This window comes from Pocillopora verrucosa, chromosome 7 (genome assembly GCF_036669915.1).
Source record: "Pocillopora verrucosa isolate sample1 chromosome 7, ASM3666991v2, whole genome shotgun sequence".
NCBI lineage: Eukaryota > Metazoa > Cnidaria > Anthozoa > Scleractinia > Pocilloporidae > Pocillopora > Pocillopora verrucosa.
In genome coordinates this window covers 11,925,840-11,947,998 of record NC_089318.1, presented here as the reverse complement: position 1 = coordinate 11,947,998, position 22,159 = coordinate 11,925,840, and the positions used below count along the sequence as shown (strand labels likewise).

Sequence of the window (22,159 nt, the reverse complement as noted above, 5' to 3'; positions counted from 1 at the left end):
GTAGGAGAGAGTATAGTGCAGTAAGGTCGCTCGCCTATACTGGATGCAGAATTCTTTTTTTATTTTTATTATTATTCTATCTTCAATAACCCAACATGATGGCTCTTGGACTTTGCATTCGGATTAGGCGAATTTTTTACAAGTAATAGCATGCGAAAGTAGAGACTATTAAACATATTTTGGGTGATTAAATGCTTTAATTTACTATGAACAGTAATTCAAAGTGAGGATTCTTATTTTTTTACTAATTGAATCATTTAGCCAGAACTAGCAAAGAAGGTCATCTTAACCTTTTGTTTTCTAGATGCTCGATAATAGGTGAAATCACCAGCATCGCGGGGGAACAAGTCGGCGAACTAAACGAACTTGGCCTTCCGGCCATTCAGTTATCAGAAAGGGACGAAGACTGGATGAATGCTATCTCTGAAGTTAGATTTACCTCTGTTCATTAAGTAAACGGCGAGGAAAGTAATTGTGACTAAATTCAAGCTTTTTATTTGATGTTGTGAGAGTTTGCTCGTTTGTTTGCTGCAACGGCGTGTGTAAATCTGGTCTTTCCTCCACAAAAAAATTCGAACGGCACACTCCAACGAGACACAAGGAGATTTATTGCGGCCTTTTCTCAATAAATTCCTTCATTGAACGGACTTGGAAAGACTCACCGAGAGCGTATATTTGTTCTCGAACTGAAATTACAACTTCCCTCGCTCTTTCACTACAAAAAATTGTTCGAGAAAATTCAGATATTAAATGAATGAAAGTTCCATCGTTCAGTTTACCTGTAACCAAATACCTCACGTTTTAACTTTCTAGGTACTTTTTGTGAACGATTAAAATCAATTGCAGACGGTTTTTGGCCGCTTGTCAACCAACGTAATGACACTATTGCTTATACAATTCATTCTGAAACCAATATTTTTCTGTCAACCAAAGTGATTTGAGAGAGAGAGAGAGAGAGAGAGAGAGAGAGAGAGAGAGAGAGAGAGAGAGAGAGAGAGAGGAGAGAGAGAGAGAGAGAGAGAGAGGAGAGAGAGAGAGAGAGAGAAAAGAGAGGATTCATAAGTTATTGATCGGCCTGAGGTAGTGACCGACGTGTTTGCTTAAAAATACTGCCCAGCCGACAAAACAAGATATATTTATGAAAAATGGTGACGAGAGTTGAGATGTACTCAGCGATTCACGAAAGCGTTACCGTGGCCCTTGGGCAGAGATAGGAAAATACTGACCGGGTAAAGAACCAATCAGATTGCAGGATTCGTTACCGTGCCTTCTAAAAAAAAAAATAAACACCTTTATGATCAGAGTTTGAACAAAACAAAGTAAAATTTTGGTTAAAAGCATTATATTTGACTATAGCCTTTCCAAACTGCTTACAACGTAAGCTGGTCTCCCTTCGATTTGGGGTGATATCTTTGGCGTCACTTATATGGCATATCGCTGGAAAATCAGCGGTGTCAGCTATGAACCGAATCGTTATGAATTACTTCGAATAGCTGAATTCGTGTTCTAATCGTCTCAAATTCAGGACTTTTACGCTGTCGAGAGATTTTATTTTCAAGGCTTCTTTCAAACCTTTGTCTGAAACGCATTTCAAGCAGAATTTCACGATGAAGACTAGCTTTGTCCCCACGTGTTCGTTATTCAGCCGGCAATTGTAGAGCTGTCAAGGTGGTTATTTCTGGCAATTGGCTGCTTTTCCATCTCTAGTTCGTAACCTTTATTTTGTTTACCCCTAAAATTCTTGTAAAGCTTACCAGCCACTCTTTGTGACCTCTCGTTACTGGACAGAAACGATATCATTGTTTGCTGCCGTTTCATCGTGGAAACTGGACAACTAAACGACACCACATTTGAACATGCATAGAACTGACACATGTCATGAGATTTAGCAGAAAGCCCGCGAAAAATCAATCTTGCTTCGAAATTCGAAAGGTACCAGTCAGTGTTAGCTAACTAAAGCACACGTAGATCTATAATAGTGCACACTTTTGGCTTGTTATTACACTTTCTTAGCAGATTAGCTCACCATAAATGCGTATTTTTTAAGGGTTCTGAGCGTTTGCAGGCGGTAATAAGTGCTCTTGCAAGCGGTAAATTTTACCGGTTACCGCCTGATAAGGAGAACCCTGATTAATAAGGATATGATGTCCTGTGAGGAACATGCACAACTATAACACTAGGTTTTCCTGCAAAACAAGCTATGCTATCCCAAAAGTCAGTACTAATTATGGAATATTCAACACAAGGTTCCAGGGTGCTAAGATTTGGAATGAAGTCCACTCTTATTGGAAAATACTAATTGTAGATTTGTTTGAAACTCTCTATTTTTTCTGGCTTTCTTTGTCTAATACTTGCATCCCTATTTTTCTATTTGTGATTTTTTCTCTTGCTTTTTTGTTTATTTATTAATTTTTTCCTGCTTTCTGTGTTTTTTGTAGGTGAGTGTGTGTAGGAGTGGTATATATCCCTAATATTTATTAGTCAATCGCCTAGGTGTGTCTGCTCCATCTTTCTAGCCCTTTTGGTTATTAAGGGGCTATTAAGGGCAGCCTTTACTCTCTATTAGTAAAAAGTTCTGTAGTTTTACTCGTAACTGTTGTTGTTGTTGTTGTTGTTGTTGATATTTGAAATGTCTTTTGTGAAGGTGAGTTGGTCCAAATGACTTTTGGAGTGCAACTTCTCACAGTGATGACACTAGTTTAATTTGGGAAGGTAATGTTTTCAAAAGAGGTAGCACTGGAACTCTTAAATTCTTCAAATAGTGCTTTTCATTTTTAATGTTTTCCTTTTTTGAAAAAAAAAAACATGTTTCAGTTGGCCTGACATCAGGGCTACAAACTAAGTCCAAAAAGGTTGTGACAGCCTAATAACAGGCAGGTATGGGATAAAATTGGTATGTTGTTCTAGAATATTACCTTCCCAGTGGTAATATGTCAACAATCTAATGGTTGATTGTTGTACAAAGTTAAGGGGGGCTTGGGATTTGGGGTGTAGTTTACTTTTGAATTTTCTTTGTAGGAATTTAGTCTTAAAGTACATTTTCTATATTTCACCAGTTGTATTTTTTGATAATTACAAGTAATTTTAGTTTAATGTTAAAAAGTTACTTTTCCAGACTTTGTTATTGTGTCTAATTTTCCACTGGCAAGCTAAAAAGGCAATTGGGATTGGTGGTTGAGGTACATTACTATTGATTAAATTCTTCTCCTTGGTTTGTTGTTGTCTCTCTACCACCTACTTTCTTTGGGAGCCACTTCAAAGCCTTTTAAACAACTTTTTGATTATTGCTTCATTTCCAAAAAGAAGTTATCAAAGAAAACCCTTCAGTTTAAGTCAGATTCATAAAAAATATTTGGGATCTAAAGAAAGACAGATTATTTTATTTGCCAGCCATATAAGGAACATTCGGAATTTGAGCAACTACCTCATTAACCTTGATATTATTAAAAATTTAAATCGCACCGCTTTGCAGCGATTTTTCCAGTTTTTATAAAATTGATATACAATTCCTCTAATACTGGCATACTAGTTATGCATTCCAAGTCGGCCATCTGTGAATTATTCTTCACCAATCACAGAAAAACATAACTTCACTATTTGTTATTCTTTATAACATATTCTATACTATAAACTGTTTCTAACAGAGTCTCCATATTTAGGATCCTTTTGATTTCAGAGGTGTCGAGAACCTTTCCTTCTACTTATTGCGGAGGAAGCTAAAAGAAACACATGGAACAAAATCTTTTAAAACATGTAAGCGTGCGCATCATCGCTCTCTTCCATAAAATTGTCCATGTTTCTTTTACACGTTCGTTGGGAGTTCTTGGCAAAAGGAAGAAATAGCGGCTTTCATACGATTTCGACCTATTGGACATCGCCACTGTTTGCAAAGTGCCTAAGACATCATTAAGTCTAGTGTGGCTTAAATGGACGCTTTTAGCTCAAAGAACCGAGCTTAGAGCAAATAGAACGCTGTAAAACATTTCGGTCCAGCTTTGCAAACCGTGAAGTCTCCCGCAGGTTAGGATCCCTATTTAAATGGGTTTCTGCCGAAAAAGAAGCGACTTAAACAAAGTTTGGTACTAAATTCTTTCCTGTGTGGAGACTTAAAAAAAAAATGCAATTGAGAGACCCACTACTTTCCCGCACAATTTCACCTAAACTTACCCAGAATTCCGTGCAAGAAGGGATCTCTCATTACCGTAACAATTCAATCCAATAAAACTGTGTCATTTTTTCGCTGGCCATTTTTTTTGAAGTGTACAAGTGTTTTGGCGTGCCTTCGGCTTTCAAAGTGCTTTCAAAACAGCGCGTTTCTTCCTTTGCCTTCTTCGCTCGATCACTCGAATGATCTGATGTCACAGAAGTAGAGTTGACATCACAAACTGTTCATCGCACGCGCTGAAGGGAAGATCGGCTTGGAGTTATCACCTCTAGCTCACCGATTTCTCGGCAATGGTGCTGTTTTTTCCCCTCTGTTTGTATTGTTTCCTCACTCGCCCACGGGACTCGATTTGAAATGGTGTAAGGTGGGAAACTGTGCAACAGGATAAGGCAAACGAAAAGAAAAGAAGAAGAAGAAGAAGAAGAAGAAGAAGAAGAAGAACAAGAGGAAGAACAAGAGGAAGAACAAGAAGAAGAAGAACAAGAAGAAGAAGAAGAACAAGAAGAACAAGAAGAACAAGAAGAAGAAGAAGAAGAAGAAAAAGAAGAACAAGAAGAACAAGAACAAGAACAGCGGCAGCAGCAACAGCAAGAAAAGAAAACCCAGGAACCAAAACGCGGAGCTTGACTCGCAGAGATAAAAAGCAATAAAATCGTAAGCCTACGACACGGGGTATTCCCAGGTGGTCACCCAGCCAAGTACTAATCCCGCCCGACAAGGTTTAACTTCGGTGTTCGGACGAGAACCGGTGCTTTCCTTGTGATATGGTCGTAGGCAAGGATATGGGGTGCAAATTGAGCGATTTAGCCTGCCTAGAGCAAATAGAACGCTGTAAAACATTTCGGTCCAGCTTTGCAAATCGTGAAGTCTCCCGCAGGTTAGGATCCCTATTTAAATGGGTTTCTGCCGAAAAAGAAGCGACTTAAACAAAGTTTGGTACTAAATTCTTTCCTGTGTGGAGACTTAAAAAAAAAATGCAATTGAGAGACCCACTACTTTCCCGCACAATTTCACCTAAACTTACCCAGAATTCCGTGCAAGAAGGGATCTCTCATTACCGTGACAATTCAATCCAATAAAACTGTGTCATTTTTTCGCTGGCCATTTTTTTTGAAGTGTACAAGTGTTTTGGCGTGCCTTCGGCTTTCAAAGTGCTTTCAAAACAGCGCGTTTCTTCCTTTGCCTTCTTCGCTCGATCACTCGAATGATCTGATGTCACAGAAGTAGAGTTGACATCACAAACTGTTCATCGCACGCGCTGAAGGGAAGATCGGCTTGGAGTTATCACCTCTAGCTCACCGATTTCTCGGCAATGGTGCTGTTTTTTCCCCTCTGTTTGTATTGTTTCCTCACTCGCCCACGGGACTCGATTTGAAATGGTGTAAGGTGGGAAACTGTGCAACAGGATAAGGCAAACGAAAAGAAGAAGAAGAAGAAGAAGAAGAAGAAGAAGAAGAAGAAGAAGAAGAAAAGAAGAAGAAGAAGAAGAAGAAGAAGAAGAAGAAAAGAAGAAAAGAAGAAGAAGAAGAAGAACAAGAAGAAGAACAAGAAGAAGACAAGAAGAAGAAGAAAAAGAAGAACAAGAAGAACAAGAACAAGAACAGCGGCAGCAGCAACAGCAAGAAAAGAAAACCCAGGAACCAAAACGCGGAGCTTGACTCGCAGAGATAAAAAGCAATAAAATCGTAAGCCTACGACACGGGGTATTCCCAGGTGGTCACCCAGCCAAGTACTAATCCCGCCCGACAAGGTTTAACTTCGGTGTTCGGACGAGAACCGGTGCTTTCCTTGTGATATGGTCGTAGGCAAGGATATGGGGTGCAAATTGAGCGATTTAGCCTGCCTAGAGCAAATAGAACGCTGTAAAACATTTCGGTCCAGCTTTGCAAACCGTGAAGTCTCCCGCAGGTTAGGATCCCTATTTAAATGGGTTTCTGCCGAAAAAGAAGCGACTTAAACAAAGTTTGGTACTAAATTCTTTCCTGTGTGGAGACTTAAAAAAAAAATGCAATTGAGAGACCCACTACTTTCCCGCACAATTTCACCTAAACTTACCCAGAATTCCGTGCAAGAAGGGATCTCTCATTACCGTAACAATTCAATCCAATAAAACTGTGTCATTTTTTCGCTGGCCATTTTTTTTGAAGTGTACAAGTGTTTTGGCGTGCCTTCGGCTTTCAAAGTGCTTTCAAAACAGCGCGTTTCTTCCTTTGCCTTCTTCGCTCGATCACTCGAATGATCTGATGTCACAGAAGTAGAGTTGACATCACAAACTGTTCATCGCACGCGCTGAAGGGAAGATCGGCTTGGAGTTATCACCTCTAGCTCACCGATTTCTCGGCAATGGTGCTGTTTTTTCCCCTCTGTTTGTATTGTTTCCTCACTCGCCCACGGGACTCGATTTGAAATGGTGTAAGGTGGGAAACTGTGCAACAGGATAAGGCAAACGAAAAGAAAAGAAGAAGAAGAAGAAGAAGAAGAAGAAGAAGAAGAAGAAGAAAAAGAAGAAGAAGAAGAAGAAGAAGAAGAAGAAGAAGAACAAGAAGAAGAAGAAGAAGAAGAAGAACAAGAGGAAGAACAAGAAGAAGAACAAGAAGAAGAAGAAAAAGAAGAACAAGAAGAACAAGAACAAGAACAGCGGCAGCAGCAACAGCAAGAAAAGAAAACCCAGGAACCAAAACGCGGAGCTTGACTCGCAGAGATAAAAAGCAATAAAATCGTAAGCCTACGACACGGGGTATTCCCAGGTGGTCACCCAGCCAAGTACTAATCCCGCCCGACAAGGTTTAACTTCGGTGTTCGGACGAGAACCGGTGCTTTCCTTGTGATATGGTCGTAGGCAAGGATATGGGGTGCAAATTGAGCGATTTAGCCTGCCTAGAGCAAATAGAACGCTGTAAAACATTTCGGTCCAGCTTTGCAAACCGTGAAGTCTCCCGCAGGTTAGGATCCCTATTTAAATGGGTTTCTGCCGAAAAAGAAGCGACTTCAACACAGTTTGGTACTAAATTCTTTCCTGTGTGGAGACTTAAAAAAAAAATGCAATTGAGAGACCCACTACTTTCCCGCACAATTTCACCTAAACTTACCCAGAATTCCGTGCAAGAAGGGATCTCTCATTACCGTAACAATTCAATCCAATAAAACTGTGTCATTTTTTCGCTGGCCATTTTTTTTGAAGTGTACAAGTGTTTTGGCGTGCCTTCGGCTTTCAAAGTGCTTTCAAAACAGCGCGTTTCTTCCTTTGCCTTCTTCGCTCGATCACTCGAATGATCTGATGTCACAGAAGTAGAGTTGACATCACAAACTGTTCATCGCACGCGCTGAAGGGAAGATCGGCTTGGAGTTATCACCTCTAGCTCACCGATTTCTCGGCAATGGTGCTGTTTTTTCCCCTCTGTTTGTATTGTTTCCTCACTCGCCCACGGGACTCGATTTGAAATGGTGTAAGGTGGGAAACTGTGCAACAGGATAAGGCAAACGAAAAGAAAAGAAGAAGAAGAAGAAGAAGAAGAAGAAGAAGAAGAACACGAAGAAAAAGAAGAAGAAGAAGAAGAAGAAGAAGAAGAAGAAAAGAAGAAGAAGAAGAAGAAGAAGAAGAACAAGAGGAAGAACAAGAAGAAGAACAAGAAGAAGAAGAAGAAGAAGAAGAAGAACAAGAACAAGAACAGCGGCAGCAGCAACAGCAAGAAAAGAAAACCCAGCAACCAAAACGCGGAGCTTGACTCGCAGAGATAAAAAGCAATAAAATCGTAAGCCTACGACACGGGGTATTCCCAGGTGGTCACCCAGCCAAGTACTAATCCCGCCCGACAAGGTTTAACTTCGGTGTTCGGACGAGAACCGGTGCTTTCCTTGTGATATGGTCGTAGGCAAGGATATGGGGTGCAAATTGAGCGATTTAGCCTGCCTAGAGCAAATAGAACGCTGTAAAACATTTCGGTCCAGCTTTGCAAATCGTGAAGTCTCCCGCAGGTTAGGATCCCTATTTAAATGGGTTTCTGCCGAAAAAGAAACGACTTCAACAAAGTTTGGTACTAAATTCTTTCCTGTGTGGAGACTTAAAAAAAAAATGCAATTGAGAGACCCACTACTTTCCCGCACAATTTCACCTAAACTTACCCAGAATTCCGTGCAAGAAGGGATCTCTCATTACCGTGACAATTCAATCCAATAAAACTGTGTCATTTTTTCGCTGGCCATTTTTTTTGAAGTGTACAAGTGTTTTGGCGTGCCTTCGGCTTTCAAAGTGCTTTCAAAACAGCGCGTTTCTTCCTTTGCCTTCTTCGCTCGATCACTCGAATGATCTGATGTCACAGAAGTAGAGTTGACATCACAAACTGTTCATCGCACGCGCTGAAGGGAAGATCGGCTTGGAGTTATCACCTCTAGCTCACCGATTTCTCGGCAATGGTGCTGTTTTTTCCCCTCTGTTTGTATTGTTTCCTCACTCGCCCACGGGACTCGATTTGAAATGGTGTAAGGTGGGAAACTGTGCAACAGGATAAGGCAAACGAAAAGAAAAGAAGAAGAAGAAGAAGAAGAAGAAGAAGAAGAAGAACACGAAGAAAAAGAAGAAGAAAAGAAGAAGAAGAAAAGAAGAAAAGAAAAAAAGGAAGAAGAAAAGAAAAAGAAGAAGAAGAAAAGAAGAAGAAGGAAAGAAGAAGAAGAAAGAGAACAAGAAGAACAAGAACAAGAACAGCGGCAGCAGCAACAGCAAGAAAAGAAAACCCAGCAACCAAAACGCGGAGCTTGACTCGCAGAGATAAAAAGCAATAAAATCGTAAGCCTACGACACGGGGTATTCCCAGGTGGTCACCCAGCCAAGTACTAATCCCGCCCGACAAGGTTTAACTTCGGTGTTCGGACGAGAACCGGTGCTTTCCTTGTGATATGGTCGTAGGCAAGGATATGGGGTGCAAATTGAGCGATTTAGCCTGCCTAGAGCAAATAGAACGCTGTAAAACATTTCGGTCCAGCTTTGCAAATCGTGAAGTCTCCCGCAGGTTAGGATCCCTATTTAAATGGGTTTCTGCCGAAAAAGAAACGACTTCAACAAAGTTTGGTACTAAATTCTTTCCTGTGTGGAGACTTAAAAAAAAAATGCAATTGAGAGACCCACTACTTTCCCGCACAATTTCACCTAAACTTACCCAGAATTCCGTGCAAGAAGGGATCTCTCATTACCGTGACAATTCAATCCAATAAAACTGTGTCATTTTTTCGCTGGCCATTTTTTTTGAAGTGTACAAGTGTTTTGGCGTGCCTTCGGCTTTCAAAGTGCTTTCAAAACAGCGCGTTTCTTCCTTTGCCTTCTTCGCTCGATCACTCGAATGATCTGATGTCACAGAAGTAGAGTTGACATCACAAACTGTTCATCGCACGCGCTGAAGGGAAGATCGGCTTGGAGTTATCACCTCTAGCTCACCGATTTCTCGGCAATGGTGCTGTTTTTTCCCCTCTGTTTGTATTGTTTCCTCACTCGCCCACGGGACTCGATTTGAAATGGTGTAAGGTGGGAAACTGTGCAACAGGATAAGGCAAACGAAAAGAAAAGAAGAAGAAGAAGAAGAAGAAGAAGAAGAAGAACACGAAAAAAGAAGAAGAAGAAGAAGAAGAAGAAGAAGAGAAAAGAAGAAGAAGAAGAAGAAGAAGAAGATGGAGAGGAAGAAGAAGAAGAAGAACAAGAAGAAGAAGAAAAGAAGAACAAGAAGAACAAGAACAAGAACAGCGGCAGCAGCAACAGCAAGAAAAGAAAACCCAGCAACCAAAACGCGGAGCTTGACTCGCAGAGATAAAAAGCAATAAAATCGTAAGCCTACGACACGGGGTATTCCCAGGTGGTCACCCAGCCAAGTACTAATCCCGCCCGACAAGGTTTAACTTCGGTGTTCGGACGAGAACCGGTGCTTTCCTTGTGATATGGTCGTAGGCAAGGATATGGGGTGCAAATTGAGCGATTTAGCCTGCCTAGAGCAAATAGAACGCTGTAAAACATTTCGGTCCAGCTTTGCAAATCGTGAAGTCTCCCGCAGGTTAGGATCCCTATTTAAATGGGTTTCTGCCGAAAAAGAAACGACTTCAACAAAGTTTGGTACTAAATTCTTTCCTGTGTGGAGACTTAAAAAAAAAATGCAATTGAGAGACCCACTACTTTCCCGCACAATTTCACCTAAACTTACCCAGAATTCCGTGCAAGAAGGGATCTCTCATTACCGTGACAATTCAATCCAATAAAACTGTGTCATTTTTTCGCTGGCCATTTTTTTTGAAGTGTACAAGTGTTTTGGCGTGCCTTCGGCTTTCAAAGTGCTTTCAAAACAGCGCGTTTCTTCCTTTGCCTTCTTCGCTCGATCACTCGAATGATCTGATGTCACAGAAGTAGAGTTGACATCACAAACTGTTCATCGCACGCGCTGAAGGGAAGATCGGCTTGGAGTTATCACCTCTAGCTCACCGATTTCTCGGCAATGGTGCTGTTTTTTTCCCCTCTGTTTGTATTGTTTCCTCACTCGCCCACGGGACTCGATTTGAAATGGTGTAAGGTGGGAAACTGTGCAACAGGATAAGGCAAACGAAAAGAAAAGAGAAGAAGAAGAAGAAGAAGAAGAAGAAGAAGAAGAAGAAAAAGAAGAAGAAGAAGAAAGAGAAGAAGAAGAAGAAGAAAAAGAAGAAGAAGAAGAAGAAGAGAAGAACAAGAGGAAGAAGAAGAAGAAGAACAAGAAGAAGAAGAAAAAGAAGAACAAGAAGAACAAGAACAAGAACAGCGGCAGCAGCAACAGCAAGAAAAGAAAACCCAGCAACCAAAACGCGGAGCTTGACTCGCAGAGATAAAAAGCAATAAAATCGTAAGCCTACGACACGGGGTATTCCCAGGTGGTCACCCAGCCAAGTACTAATCCCGCCCGACAAGGTTTAACTTCGGTGTTCGGACGAGAACCGGTGCTTTCCTTGTGATATGGTCGTAGGCAAGGATATGGGGTGCAAATTGAGCGATTTAGCCTGCCTAGAGCAAATAGAACGCTGTAAAACATTTCGGTCCAGCTTTGCAAATCGTGAAGTCTCCCGCAGGTTAGGATCCCTATTTAAATGGGTTTCTGCCGAAAAAGAAACGACTTCAACAAAGTTTGGTACTAAATTCTTTCCTGTGTGGAGACTTAAAAAAAAAATGCAATTGAGAGACCCACTACTTTCCCGCACAATTTCACCTAAACTTACCCAGAATTCCGTGCAAGAAGGGATCTCTCATTACCGTGACAATTCAATCCAATAAAACTGTGTCATTTTTTTCGCTGGCCATTTTTTTTGAAGTGTACAAGTGTTTTGGCGTGCCTTCGGCTTTCAAAGTGCTTTCAAAACAGCGCGTTTCTTCCTTTGCCTTCTTCGCTCGATCACTCGAATGATCTGATGTCACAGAAGTAGAGTTGACATCACAAACTGTTCATCGCACGCGCTGAAGGGAAGATCGGCTTGGAGTTATCACCTCTAGCTCACCGATTTCTCGGCAATGGTGCTGTTTTTTCCCCTCTGTTTGTATTGTTTCCTCACTCGCCCACGGGACTCGATTTGAAATGGTGTAAGGTGGGAAACTGTGCAACAGGATAAGGCAAACGAAAAGAAAAGAAGAAGAAGAAGAAGAAGAAGAAGAAGAAGAACACGAAGAAAAGAAGAAGAAGAAGAAAGGAAAGAAGAAGAAGATGATGAACAAGAAGAAGAAGAAAGGAAAGAAGAAGAAGAATGAACAGGAAGAAGAAGAAGAACAGGAAGAAGAAAAAAGAAGAACAAGAAGAACAAGAACAAGAACAGCGGCAGCAGCAACAGCAAGAAAGAACACCCAGCAACCAAAACGCGGAGCTTGACTCGCAGAGATAAAAAGCAATAAAATCGTAAGCCTACGACACGGGGTATTCCCAGGTGGTCACCCAGCCAAGTACTAATCCCGCCCGACAAGGTTTAACTTCGGTGTTCGGACGAGAACCGGTGCTTTCCTTGTGATATGGTCGTAGGCAAGGATATGGGGTGCAAATTGAGCGATTTAGCCTGCCTAGAGCAAATAGAACGCTGTAAAACATTTCGGTCCAGCTTTGCAAATCGTGAAGTCTCCCGCAGGTTAGGATCCCTATTTAAATGGGTTTCTGCCGAAAAAGAAACGACTTCAACAAAGTTTGGTACTAAATTCTTTCCTGTGTGGAGACTTAAAAAAAAAATGCAATTGAGAGACCCACTACTTTCCCGCACAATTTCACCTAAACTTACCCAGAATTCCGTGCAAGAAGGGATCTCTCATTACCGTGACAATTCAATCCAATAAAACTGTGTCATTTTTTCGCTGGCCATTTTTTTTGAAGTGTACAAGTGTTTTGGCGTGCCTTCGGCTTTCAAAGTGCTTTCAAAACAGCGCGTTTCTTCCTTTGCCTTCTTCGCTCGATCACTCGAATGATCTGATGTCACAGAAGTAGAGTTGACATCACAAACTGTTCATCGCACGCGCTGAAGGGAAGATCGGCTTGGAGTTATCACCTCTAGCTCACCGATTTCTCGGCAATGGTGCTGTTTTTTCCCCTCTGTTTGTATTGTTTCCTCACTCGCCCACGGGACTCGATTTGAAATGGTGTAAGGTGGGAAACTGTGCAACAGGATAAGGCAAACGAAAAGAAAAGAAGAAGAAGAAGAAGAAGAAGAAGAAGAACACGAAGAAAAAGAAGAAGAAGAAGAAGAAGAAGAAGAAGAAGAAAAAGAAGAAGAAGAAGAAGAAGAAGAAGAACAAGAGGAAGAAGAAGAAGAAGAACAAGAAGAAGAAGAAAAAGAAGAACAAGAAGAACAAGAACAAGAACAGCGGCAGCAGCAACAGCAAGAAAAGAAAACCCAGCAACCAAAACGCGGAGCTTGACTCGCAGAGATAAAAAGCAATAAAATCGTAAGCCTACGACACGGGGTATTCCCAGGTGGTCACCCAGCCAAGTACTAATCCCGCCCGACAAGGTTTAACTTCGGTGTTCGGACGAGAACCGGTGCTTTCCTTGTGATATGGTCGTAGGCAAGGATATGGGGTGCAAATTGAGCGATTTAGCCTGCCTAGAGCAAATAGAACGCTGTAAAACATTTCGGTCCAGCTTTGCAAATCGTGAAGTCTCCCGCAGGTTAGGATCCCTATTTAAATGGGTTTCTGCCGAAAAAGAAACGACTTCAACAAAGTTTGGTACTAAATTCTTTCCTGTGTGGAGACTTAAAAAAAAAATGCAATTGAGAGACCCACTACTTTCCCGCACAATTTCACCTAAACTTACCCAGAATTCCGTGCAAGAAGGGATCTCTCATTACCGTGACAATTCAATCCAATAAAACTGTGTCATTTTTTCGCTGGCCATTTTTTTTGAAGTGTACAAGTGTTTTGGCGTGCCTTCGGCTTTCAAAGTGCTTTCAAAACAGCGCGTTTCTTCCTTTGCCTTCTTCGCTCGATCACTCGAATGATCTGATGTCACAGAAGTAGAGTTGACATCACAAACTGTTCATCGCACGCGCTGAAGGGAAGATCGGCTTGGAGTTATCACCTCTAGCTCACCGATTTCTCGGCAATGGTGCTGTTTTTTCCCCTCTGTTTGTATTGTTTCCTCACTCGCCCACGGGACTCGATTTGAAATGGTGTAAGGTGGGAAACTGTGCAACAGGATAAGGCAAACGAAAAGAAAAGAAGAAGAAGAAGAAGAAGAAGAAGAAGAAGAACACGAAGAAAAAGAAGAAGAAGAAGAAGAAGAAGAAGAAGAAGAAGAAAAAGAAGAAGAAGAAGAAGAAGAAGAAGAACAAGAGGAAGAAGAAGAAGAACAAGAAGAAGAAGAAAAAGAAGAACAAGAAGAACAAGAACAAGAACAGCGGCAGCAGCAACAGCAAGAAAAGAAAACCCAGCAACCAAAACGCGGAGCTTGACTCGCAGAGATAAAAAGCAATAAAATCGTAAGCCTACGACACGGGGTATTCCCAGGTGGTCACCCAGCCAAGTACTAATCCCGCCCGACAAGGTTTAACTTCGGTGTTCGGACGAGAACCGGTGCTTTCCTTGTGATATGGTCGTAGGCAAGGATATGGGGTGCAAATTGAGCGATTTAGCCTGCCTAGAGCAAATAGAACGCTGTAAAACATTTCGGTCCAGCTTTGCAAATCGTGAAGTCTCCCGCAGGTTAGGATCCCTATTTAAATGGGTTTCTGCCGAAAAAGAAACGACTTCAACAAAGTTTGGTACTAAATTCTTTCCTGTGTGGAGACTTAAAAAAAAAATGCAATTGAGAGACCCACTACTTTCCCGCACAATTTCACCTAAACTTACCCAGAATTCCGTGCAAGAAGGGATCTCTCATTACCGTGACAATTCAATCCAATAAAACTGTGTCATTTTTTCGCTGGCCATTTTTTTTGAAGTGTACAAGTGTTTTGGCGTGCCTTCGGCTTTCAAAGTGCTTTCAAAACAGCGCGTTTCTTCCTTTGCCTTCTTCGCTCGATCACTCGAATGATCTGATGTCACAGAAGTAGAGTTGACATCACAAACTGTTCATCGCACGCGCTGAAGGGAAGATCGGCTTGGAGTTATCACCTCTAGCTCACCGATTTCTCGGCAATGGTGCTGTTTTTTCCCCTCTGTTTGTATTGTTTCCTCACTCGCCCACGGGACTCGATTTGAAATGGTGTAAGGTGGGAAACTGTGCAACAGGATAAGGCAAACGAAAAGAAAAGAAGAAGAAGAAGAAGAAGAAGAAGAAGAAGAACACGAAGAAAAAGAAGAAGAAGAAGAAGAAGAAGAAGAAGAAGAAGAAGAAGAAGAAGAAGAAGAAGAAGAACAAGAGGAAGAAGAAGAAGAAGAACAAGAAGAAGAAGAAAAAGAAGAACAAGAAGAACAAGAACAAGAACAGCGGCAGCAGCAACAGCAAGAAAAGAAAACCCAGCAACCAAAACGCGGAGCTTGACTCGCAGAGATAAAAAGCAATAAAATCGTAAGCCTACGACACGGGGTATTCCCAGGTGGTCACCCAGCCAAGTACTAATCCCGCCCGACAAGGTTTAACTTCGGTGTTCGGACGAGAACCGGTGCTTTCCTTGTGATATGGTCGTAGGCAAGGATATGGGGTGCAAATTGAGCGATTTAGCCTGCCTAGAGCAAATAGAACGCTGTAAAACATTTCGGTCCAGCTTTGCAAATCGTGAAGTCTCCCGCAGGTTAGGATCCCTATTTAAATGGGTTTCTGCCGAAAAAGAAACGACTTCAACAAAGTTTGGTACTAAATTCTTTCCTGTGTGGAGACTTAAAAAAAAAATGCAATTGAGAGACCCACTACTTTCCCGCACAATTTCACCTAAACTTACCCAGAATTCCGTGCAAGAAGGGATCTCTCATTACCGTGACAATTCAATCCAATAAAACTGTGTCATTTTTTCGCTGGCCATTTTTTTTGAAGTGTACAAGTGTTTTGGCGTGCCTTCGGCTTTCAAAGTGCTTTCAAAACAGCGCGTTTCTTCCTTTGCCTTCTTCGCTCGATCACTCGAATGATCTGATGTCACAGAAGTAGAGTTGACATCACAAACTGTTCATCGCACGCGCTGAAGGGAAGATCGGCTTGGAGTTATCACCTCTAGCTCACCGATTTCTCGGCAATGGTGCTGTTTTTTCCCCTCTGTTTGTATTGTTTCCTCACTCGCCCACGGGACTCGATTTGAAATGGTGTAAGGTGGGAAACTGTGCAACAGGATAAGGCAAACGAAAAGAAAAGAAGAAGAAGAAGAAGAAGAAGAAGAAGAAGAACACGAAGAAAAAGAAGAAGAAGAAGAAGAAGAAGAAGAAGAAGAAGAAGAAGAAGAAGAAGAAGAAGAAGAAGAACAAGAGGAAGAAGAAGAAGAACAAGAAGAAGAACCCGAACAAGAAGAACAAGAAGAACAAGAACAAGAACAGCGGCAGCAGCAACAGCAAGAAAAGAAAACCCAGCAACCAAAACGCGGAGCTTGACTCGCAGAGATAAAAAGCAATAAAATCGTAAGCCTACGACACGGGGTATTCCCAGGTGGTCACCCAGCCAAGTACTAATCCCGCCCGACAAGGTTTAACTTCGGTGTTCGGACGAGAACCGGTGCTTTCCTTGTGATATGGTCGTAGGCAAGGATATGGGGTGCAAATTGAGCGATTTAGCCTGCCTAGAGCAAATAGAACGCTGTAAAACATTTCGGTCCAGCTTTGCAAATCGTGAAGTCTCCCGCAGGTTAGGATCCCTATTTAAATGGGTTTCTGCCGAAAAAGAAACGACTTCAACAAAGTTTGGTACTAAATTCTTTCCTGTGTGGAGACTTAAAAAAAAAATGCAATTGAGAGACCCACTACTTTCCCGCACAATTTCACCTAAACTTACCCAGAATTCCGTGCAAGAAGGGATCTCTCATTACCGTGACAATTCAATCCAATAAAACTGTGTCATTTTTTCGCTGGCCATTTTTTTTGAAGTGTACAAGTGTTTTGGCGTGCCTTCGGCTTTCAAAGTGCTTTCAAAACAGCGCGTTTCTTCCTTTGCCTTCTTCGCTCGATCACTCGAATGATCTGATGTCACAGAAGTAGAGTTGACATCACAAACTGTTCATCGCACGCGCTGAAGGGAAGATCGGCTTGGAGTTATCACCTCTAGCTCACCGATTTCTCGGCAATGGTGCTGTTTTTTCCCCTCTGTTTGTATTGTTTCCTCACTCGCCCACGGGACTCGATTTGAAATGGTGTAAGGTGGGAAACTGTGCAACAGGATAAGGCAAACGAAAAGAAAAGAAGAAGAAGAAGAAGAAGAAGAAGAAGAAGAAGAACACGAAGAAAAAGAAGAAGAAGAAGAAGAAGAAGAAGAAGAAGAAGAAAAAGAAGAAGAAGAAGAAGAAGAAGAACAAGAGGAAGAAGAAGAAGAAGAACAAGAAGAAGAAGAAAAAGAAGAACAAGAAGAACAAGAACAAGAACAGCGGCAGCAGCAACAGCAAGAAAAGAAAACCCAGCAACCAAAACGCGGAGCTTGACTCGCAGAGATAAAAAGCAATAAAATCGTAAGCCTACGACACGGGGTATTCCCAGGTGGTCACCCAGCCAAGTACTAATCCCGCCCGACAAGGTTTAACTTCGGTGTTCGGACGAGAACCGGTGCTTTCCTTGTGATATGGTCGTAGGCAAGGATATGGGGTGCAAATTGAGCGATTTAGCCTGCCTAGAGCAAATAGAACGCTGTAAAACATTTCGGTCCAGCTTTGCAAATCGTGAAGTCTCCCGCAGGTTAGGATCCCTATTTAAATGGGTTTCTGCCGAAAAAGAAACGACTTCAACAAAGTTTGGTACTAAATTCTTTCCTGTGTGGAGACTTAAAAAAAAAATGCAATTGAGAGACCCACTACTTTCCCGCACAATTTCACCTAAACTTACCCAGAATTCCGTGCAAGAAGGGATCTCTCATTACCGTGACAATTCAATCCAATAAAACTGTGTCATTTTTTCGCTGGCCATTTTTTTTGAAGTGTACAAGTGTTTTGGCGTGCCTTCGGCTTTCAAAGTGCTTTCAAAACAGCGCGTTTCTTCCTTTGCCTTCTTCGCTCGATCACTCGAATGATCTGATGTCACAGAAGTAGAGTTGACATCACAAACTGTTCATCGCACGCGCTGAAGGGAAGATCGGCTTGGAGTTATCACCTCTAGCTCACCGATTTCTCGGCAATGGTGCTGTTTTTTCCCCTCTGTTTGTATTGTTTCCTCACTCGCCCACGGGACTCGATTTGAAATGGTGTAAGGTGGGAAACTGTGCAACAGGATAAGGCAAACGAAAAGAAAAGAAGAAGAAGAAGAAAAGAAGAAGAAGAAGAAGAAAAGAAGAAGAAGAAGAAGAAAAGAAGAAGAAGAAGAAGAAAAGAAGAAGAAGAAAATAAAAAGAAGAAGAAAAGAAGAAGAAGAAGAAGAAAAGAAGAAGAAGAAGAAGAAGAACAAGAAGAACAAGAACAAGAACAGCGGCAGCAGCAACAGCAAGAAAAGAAAACCCAGCAACCAAAACGCGGAGCTTGACTCGCAGAGATAAAAAGCAATAAAATCGTAAGCCTACGACACGGGGTATTCCCAGGTGGTCACCCAGCCAAGTACTAATCCCGCCCGACAAGGTTTAACTTCGGTGTTCGGACGAGAACCGGTGCTTTCCTTGTGATATGGTCGTAGGCAAGGATATGGGGTGCAAATTGAGCGATTTAGCCTGCCTAGAGCAAATAGAACGCTGTAAAACATTTCGGTCCAGCTTTGCAAATCGTGAAGTCTCCCGCAGGTTAGGATCCCTATTTAAATGGGTTTCTGCCGAAAAAGAAACGACTTCAACAAAGTTTGGTACTAAATTCTTTCCTGTGTGGAGACTTAAAAAAAAATGCAATTGAGAGACCCACTACTTTCCCGCACAATTTCACCTAAACTTACCCAGAATTCCGTGCAAGAAGGGATCTCTCATTACCGTGACAATTCAATCCAATAAAACTGTGTCATTTTTTCGCTGGCCATTTTTTTTGAAGTGTACAAGTGTTTTGGCGTGCCTTCGGCTTTCAAAGTGCTTTCAAAACAGCGCGTTTCTTCCTTTGCCTTCTTCGCTCGATCACTCGAATGATCTGATGTCACAGAAGTAGAGTTGACATCACAAACTGTTCATCGCACGCGCTGAAGGGAAGATCGGCTTGGAGTTATCACCTCTAGCTCACCGATTTCTCGGCAATGGTGCTGTTTTTTCCCCTCTGTTTGTATTGTTTCCTCACTCGCCCACGGGACTCGATTTGAAATGGTGTAAGGTGGGAAACTGTGCAACAGGATAAGGCAAACGAAAAGAAAAGAAGAAGAAGAAGAAGAAGAAGAAGAAGAAGAACACGAAGAAAAAGAAGAAGAAGAAGAAGAAGAAGAAGAAGAAGAAGAAGAAGAAGAAGAAGAAGAAGAAGAAGAAGAACAAGAGGAAGAAGAAGAAGAAGAACAAGAAGAAGAAGAAAAAGAAGAACAAGAAGAACAAGAACAAGAACAGCGGCAGCAGCAACAGCAAGAAAAGAAAACCCAGCAACCAAAACGCGGAGCTTGACTCGCAGAGATAAAAAGCAATAAAATCGTAAGCCTACGACACGGGGTATTCCCAGGTGGTCACCCAGCCAAGTACTAATCCCGCCCGACAAGGTTTAACTTCGGTGTTCGGACGAGAACCGGTGCTTTCCTTGTGATATGGTCGTAGGCAAGGATATGGGGTGCAAATTGAGCGATTTAGCCTGCCTAGAGCAAATAGAACGCTGTAAAACATTTCGGTCCAGCTTTGCAAATCGTGAAGTCTCCCGCAGGTTAGGATCCCTATTTAAATGGGTTTCTGCCGAAAAAGAAACGACTTCAACAAAGTTTGGTACTAAATTCTTTCCTGTGTGGAGACTTAAAAAAAAAATGCAATTGAGAGACCCACTACTTTCCCGCACAATTTCACCTAAACTTACCCAGAATTCCGTGCAAGAAGGGATCTCTCATTACCGTGACAATTCAATCCAATAAAACTGTGTCATTTTTTCGCTGGCCATTTTTTTTGAAGTGTACAAGTGTTTTGGCGTGCCTTCGGCTTTCAAAGTGCTTTCAAAACAGCGCGTTTCTTCCTTTGCCTTCTTCGCTCGATCACTCGAATGATCTGATGTCACAGAAGTAGAGTTGACATCACAAACTGTTCATCGCACGCGCTGAAGGGAAGATCGGCTTGGAGTTATCACCTCTAGCTCACCGATTTCTCGGCAATGGTGCTGTTTTTTCCCCTCTGTTTGTATTGTTTCCTCACTCGCCCACGGGACTCGATTTGAAATGGTGTAAGGTGGGAAACTGTGCAACAGGATAAGGCAAACGAAAAGAAAAGAAGAAGAAGAAGAAGAAGAAGAAGAAGAAGAACACGAAGAAAAAGAAGAAGAAGAAGAAGAAGAAGAAGAAGAAGAAAAGAAGAAGAAGAAGAAGAAGAAGAAGAAGAAGAAGAAGAAGAAGAACAAGAAGAAGAAGAAAAAGAAGAACAAGAAGAACAAGAACAAGAACAGCGGCAGCAGCAACAGCAAGAAAAGAAAACCCAGCAACCAAAACGCGGAGCTTGACTCGCAGAGATAAAAAGCAATAAAATCGTAAGCCTACGACACGGGGTATTCCCAGGTGGTCACCCAGCCAAGTACTAATCCCGCCCGACAAGGTTTAACTTCGGTGTTCGGACGAGAACCGGTGCTTTCCTTGTGATATGGTCGTAGGCAAGGATATGGGGTGCAAATTGAGCGATTTAGCCTGCCTAGAGCAAATAGAACGCTGTAAAACATTTCGGTCCAGCTTTGCAAATCGTGAAGTCTCCCGCAGGTTAGGATCCCTATTTAAATGGGTTTCTGCCGAAAAAGAAACGACTTCAACAAAGTTTGGTACTAAATTCTTTCCTGTGTGGAGACTTAAAAAAAAAATGCAATTGAGAGACCCACTACTTTCCCGCACAATTTCACCTAAACTTACCCAGAATTCCGTGCAAGAAGGGATCTCTCATTACCGTGACAATTCAATCCAATAAAACTGTGTCATTTTTTCGCTGGCCATTTTTTTTGAAGTGTACAAGTGTTTTGGCGTGCCTTCGGCTTTCAAAGTGCTTTCAAAACAGCGCGTTTCTTCCTTTGCCTTCTTCGCTCGATCACTCGAATGATCTGATGTCACAGAAGTAGAGTTGACATCACAAACTGTTCATCGCACGCGCTGAAGGGAAGATCGGCTTGGAGTTATCACCTCTAGCTCACCGATTTCTCGGCAATGGTGCTGTTTTTTCCCCTCTGTTTGTATTGTTTCCTCACTCGCCCACGGGACTCGATTTGAAATGGTGTAAGGTGGGAAACTGTGCAACAGGATAAGGCAAACGAAAAGAAAAGAAGAAGAAGAAGAAGAAGAAGAACACGAAGAAAAAGAAGAAGAAGAAGAAGAAGAAGAAGAAGAAGAAGAAGAAGAAGAAGAAGAAGAAGAAGAAGAAGAAGAACAAGAAGAAGAAGAAAAAGAAGAACAAGAAGAACAAGAACAAGAACAGCGGCAGCAGCAACAGCAAGAAAAGAAAACCCAGCAACCAAAACGCGGAGCTTGACTCGCAGAGATAAAAAGCAATAAAATCGTAAGCCTACGACACGGGGTATTCCCAGGTGGTCACCCAGCCAAGTACTAATCCCGCCCGACAAGGTTTAACTTCGGTGTTCGGACGAGAACCGGTGCTTTCCTTGTGATATGGTCGTAGGCAAGGATATGGGGTGCAAATTGAGCGATTTAGCCTGCCTAGAGCAAATAGAACGCTGTAAAACATTTCGGTCCAGCTTTGCAAATCGTGAAGTCTCCCGCAGGTTAGGATCCCTATTTAAATGGGTTTCTGCCGAAAAAGAAACGACTTCAACAAAGTTTGGTACTAAATTCTTTCCTGTGTGGAGACTTAAAAAAAAAATGCAATTGAGAGACCCACTACTTTCCCGCACAATTTCACCTAAACTTACCCAGAATTCCGTGCAAGAAGGGATCTCTCATTACCGTGACAATTCAATCCAATAAAACTGTGTCATTTTTTCGCTGGCCATTTTTTTTGAAGTGTACAAGTGTTTTGGCGTGCCTTCGGCTTTCAAAGTGCTTTCAAAACAGCGCGTTTCTTCCTTTGCCTTCTTCGCTCGATCACTCGAATGATCTGATGTCACAGAAGTAGAGTTGACATCACAAACTGTTCATCGCACGCGCTGAAGGGAAGATCGGCTTGGAGTTATCACCTCTAGCTCACCGATTTCTCGGCAATGGTGCTGTTTTTTCCCCTCTGTTTGTATTGTTTCCTCACTCGCCCACGGGACTCGATTTGAAATGGTGTAAGGTGGGAAACTGTGCAACAGGATAAGGCAAACGAAAAGAAAAGAAGAAGAAGAAGAAGAAGAAGAAGAAGAAGAGGAAGAAGCAGAAGAAGAGCAAGAAGAAGAAGAAGAAGA

The 22,159-nt window shown here is 42.1% G+C and overlaps 17 non-coding genes across 17 annotated transcripts; all 17 read right to left on the bottom strand.

The window, feature by feature from the left end:
- Positions 1-4,822: 4,822 nt before the first annotated feature.
- On the bottom strand, positions 4,823-4,941 carry LOC131791301 (5S ribosomal RNA). The gene has a single exon (XR_009340763.1). It is a non-coding gene; the product is annotated as a 5S ribosomal RNA (ribosomal RNA).
- Positions 4,942-5,853: 912 nt separating this feature from the next.
- Positions 5,854-5,972, bottom strand: LOC131791302 (5S ribosomal RNA). The gene has a single exon (XR_009340764.1). It is a non-coding gene; the product is annotated as a 5S ribosomal RNA (ribosomal RNA).
- A 915-nt stretch (positions 5,973-6,887) lies between these two features.
- Positions 6,888-7,006, bottom strand: LOC131791303 (5S ribosomal RNA). Its single transcript, XR_009340765.1, has one exon. It is a non-coding gene; the product is annotated as a 5S ribosomal RNA (ribosomal RNA).
- Positions 7,007-7,920: 914 nt separating this feature from the next.
- Positions 7,921-8,039, bottom strand: LOC131791304 (5S ribosomal RNA). The gene has a single exon (XR_009340766.1). It is a non-coding gene; the product is annotated as a 5S ribosomal RNA (ribosomal RNA).
- Positions 8,040-8,951: 912 nt separating this feature from the next.
- LOC136282738 (5S ribosomal RNA) lies at positions 8,952-9,070 on the bottom strand. The gene has a single exon (XR_010718401.1). It is a non-coding gene; the product is annotated as a 5S ribosomal RNA (ribosomal RNA).
- Positions 9,071-9,980: 910 nt separating this feature from the next.
- Positions 9,981-10,099, bottom strand: LOC131791306 (5S ribosomal RNA). Its single transcript, XR_009340768.1, has one exon. It is a non-coding gene; the product is annotated as a 5S ribosomal RNA (ribosomal RNA).
- A 917-nt stretch (positions 10,100-11,016) lies between these two features.
- Positions 11,017-11,135, bottom strand: LOC131791307 (5S ribosomal RNA). The gene has a single exon (XR_009340769.1). It is a non-coding gene; the product is annotated as a 5S ribosomal RNA (ribosomal RNA).
- Positions 11,136-12,054: 919 nt separating this feature from the next.
- Positions 12,055-12,173, bottom strand: LOC131791308 (5S ribosomal RNA). The gene has a single exon (XR_009340770.1). It is a non-coding gene; the product is annotated as a 5S ribosomal RNA (ribosomal RNA).
- Positions 12,174-13,085: 912 nt separating this feature from the next.
- Positions 13,086-13,204, bottom strand: LOC131775819 (5S ribosomal RNA). Its single transcript, XR_009339500.1, has one exon. It is a non-coding gene; the product is annotated as a 5S ribosomal RNA (ribosomal RNA).
- Positions 13,205-14,119: 915 nt separating this feature from the next.
- On the bottom strand, positions 14,120-14,238 carry LOC131775818 (5S ribosomal RNA). The gene has a single exon (XR_009339499.1). It is a non-coding gene; the product is annotated as a 5S ribosomal RNA (ribosomal RNA).
- Positions 14,239-15,150: 912 nt separating this feature from the next.
- Positions 15,151-15,269, bottom strand: LOC131775817 (5S ribosomal RNA). Its single transcript, XR_009339498.1, has one exon. It is a non-coding gene; the product is annotated as a 5S ribosomal RNA (ribosomal RNA).
- A 915-nt stretch (positions 15,270-16,184) lies between these two features.
- LOC131775816 (5S ribosomal RNA) lies at positions 16,185-16,303 on the bottom strand. Its single transcript, XR_009339497.1, has one exon. It is a non-coding gene; the product is annotated as a 5S ribosomal RNA (ribosomal RNA).
- A 918-nt stretch (positions 16,304-17,221) lies between these two features.
- LOC131775826 (5S ribosomal RNA) lies at positions 17,222-17,340 on the bottom strand. Its single transcript, XR_009339506.1, has one exon. It is a non-coding gene; the product is annotated as a 5S ribosomal RNA (ribosomal RNA).
- A 908-nt stretch (positions 17,341-18,248) lies between these two features.
- Positions 18,249-18,367, bottom strand: LOC131775824 (5S ribosomal RNA). Its single transcript, XR_009339505.1, has one exon. It is a non-coding gene; the product is annotated as a 5S ribosomal RNA (ribosomal RNA).
- A 917-nt stretch (positions 18,368-19,284) lies between these two features.
- LOC131775823 (5S ribosomal RNA) lies at positions 19,285-19,403 on the bottom strand. Its single transcript, XR_009339504.1, has one exon. It is a non-coding gene; the product is annotated as a 5S ribosomal RNA (ribosomal RNA).
- Positions 19,404-20,311: 908 nt separating this feature from the next.
- Positions 20,312-20,430, bottom strand: LOC131775822 (5S ribosomal RNA). Its single transcript, XR_009339503.1, has one exon. It is a non-coding gene; the product is annotated as a 5S ribosomal RNA (ribosomal RNA).
- Positions 20,431-21,318: 888 nt separating this feature from the next.
- Positions 21,319-21,437, bottom strand: LOC136282736 (5S ribosomal RNA). The gene has a single exon (XR_010718399.1). It is a non-coding gene; the product is annotated as a 5S ribosomal RNA (ribosomal RNA).
- Between the last annotated feature and the right edge of the window lie 722 nt (positions 21,438-22,159).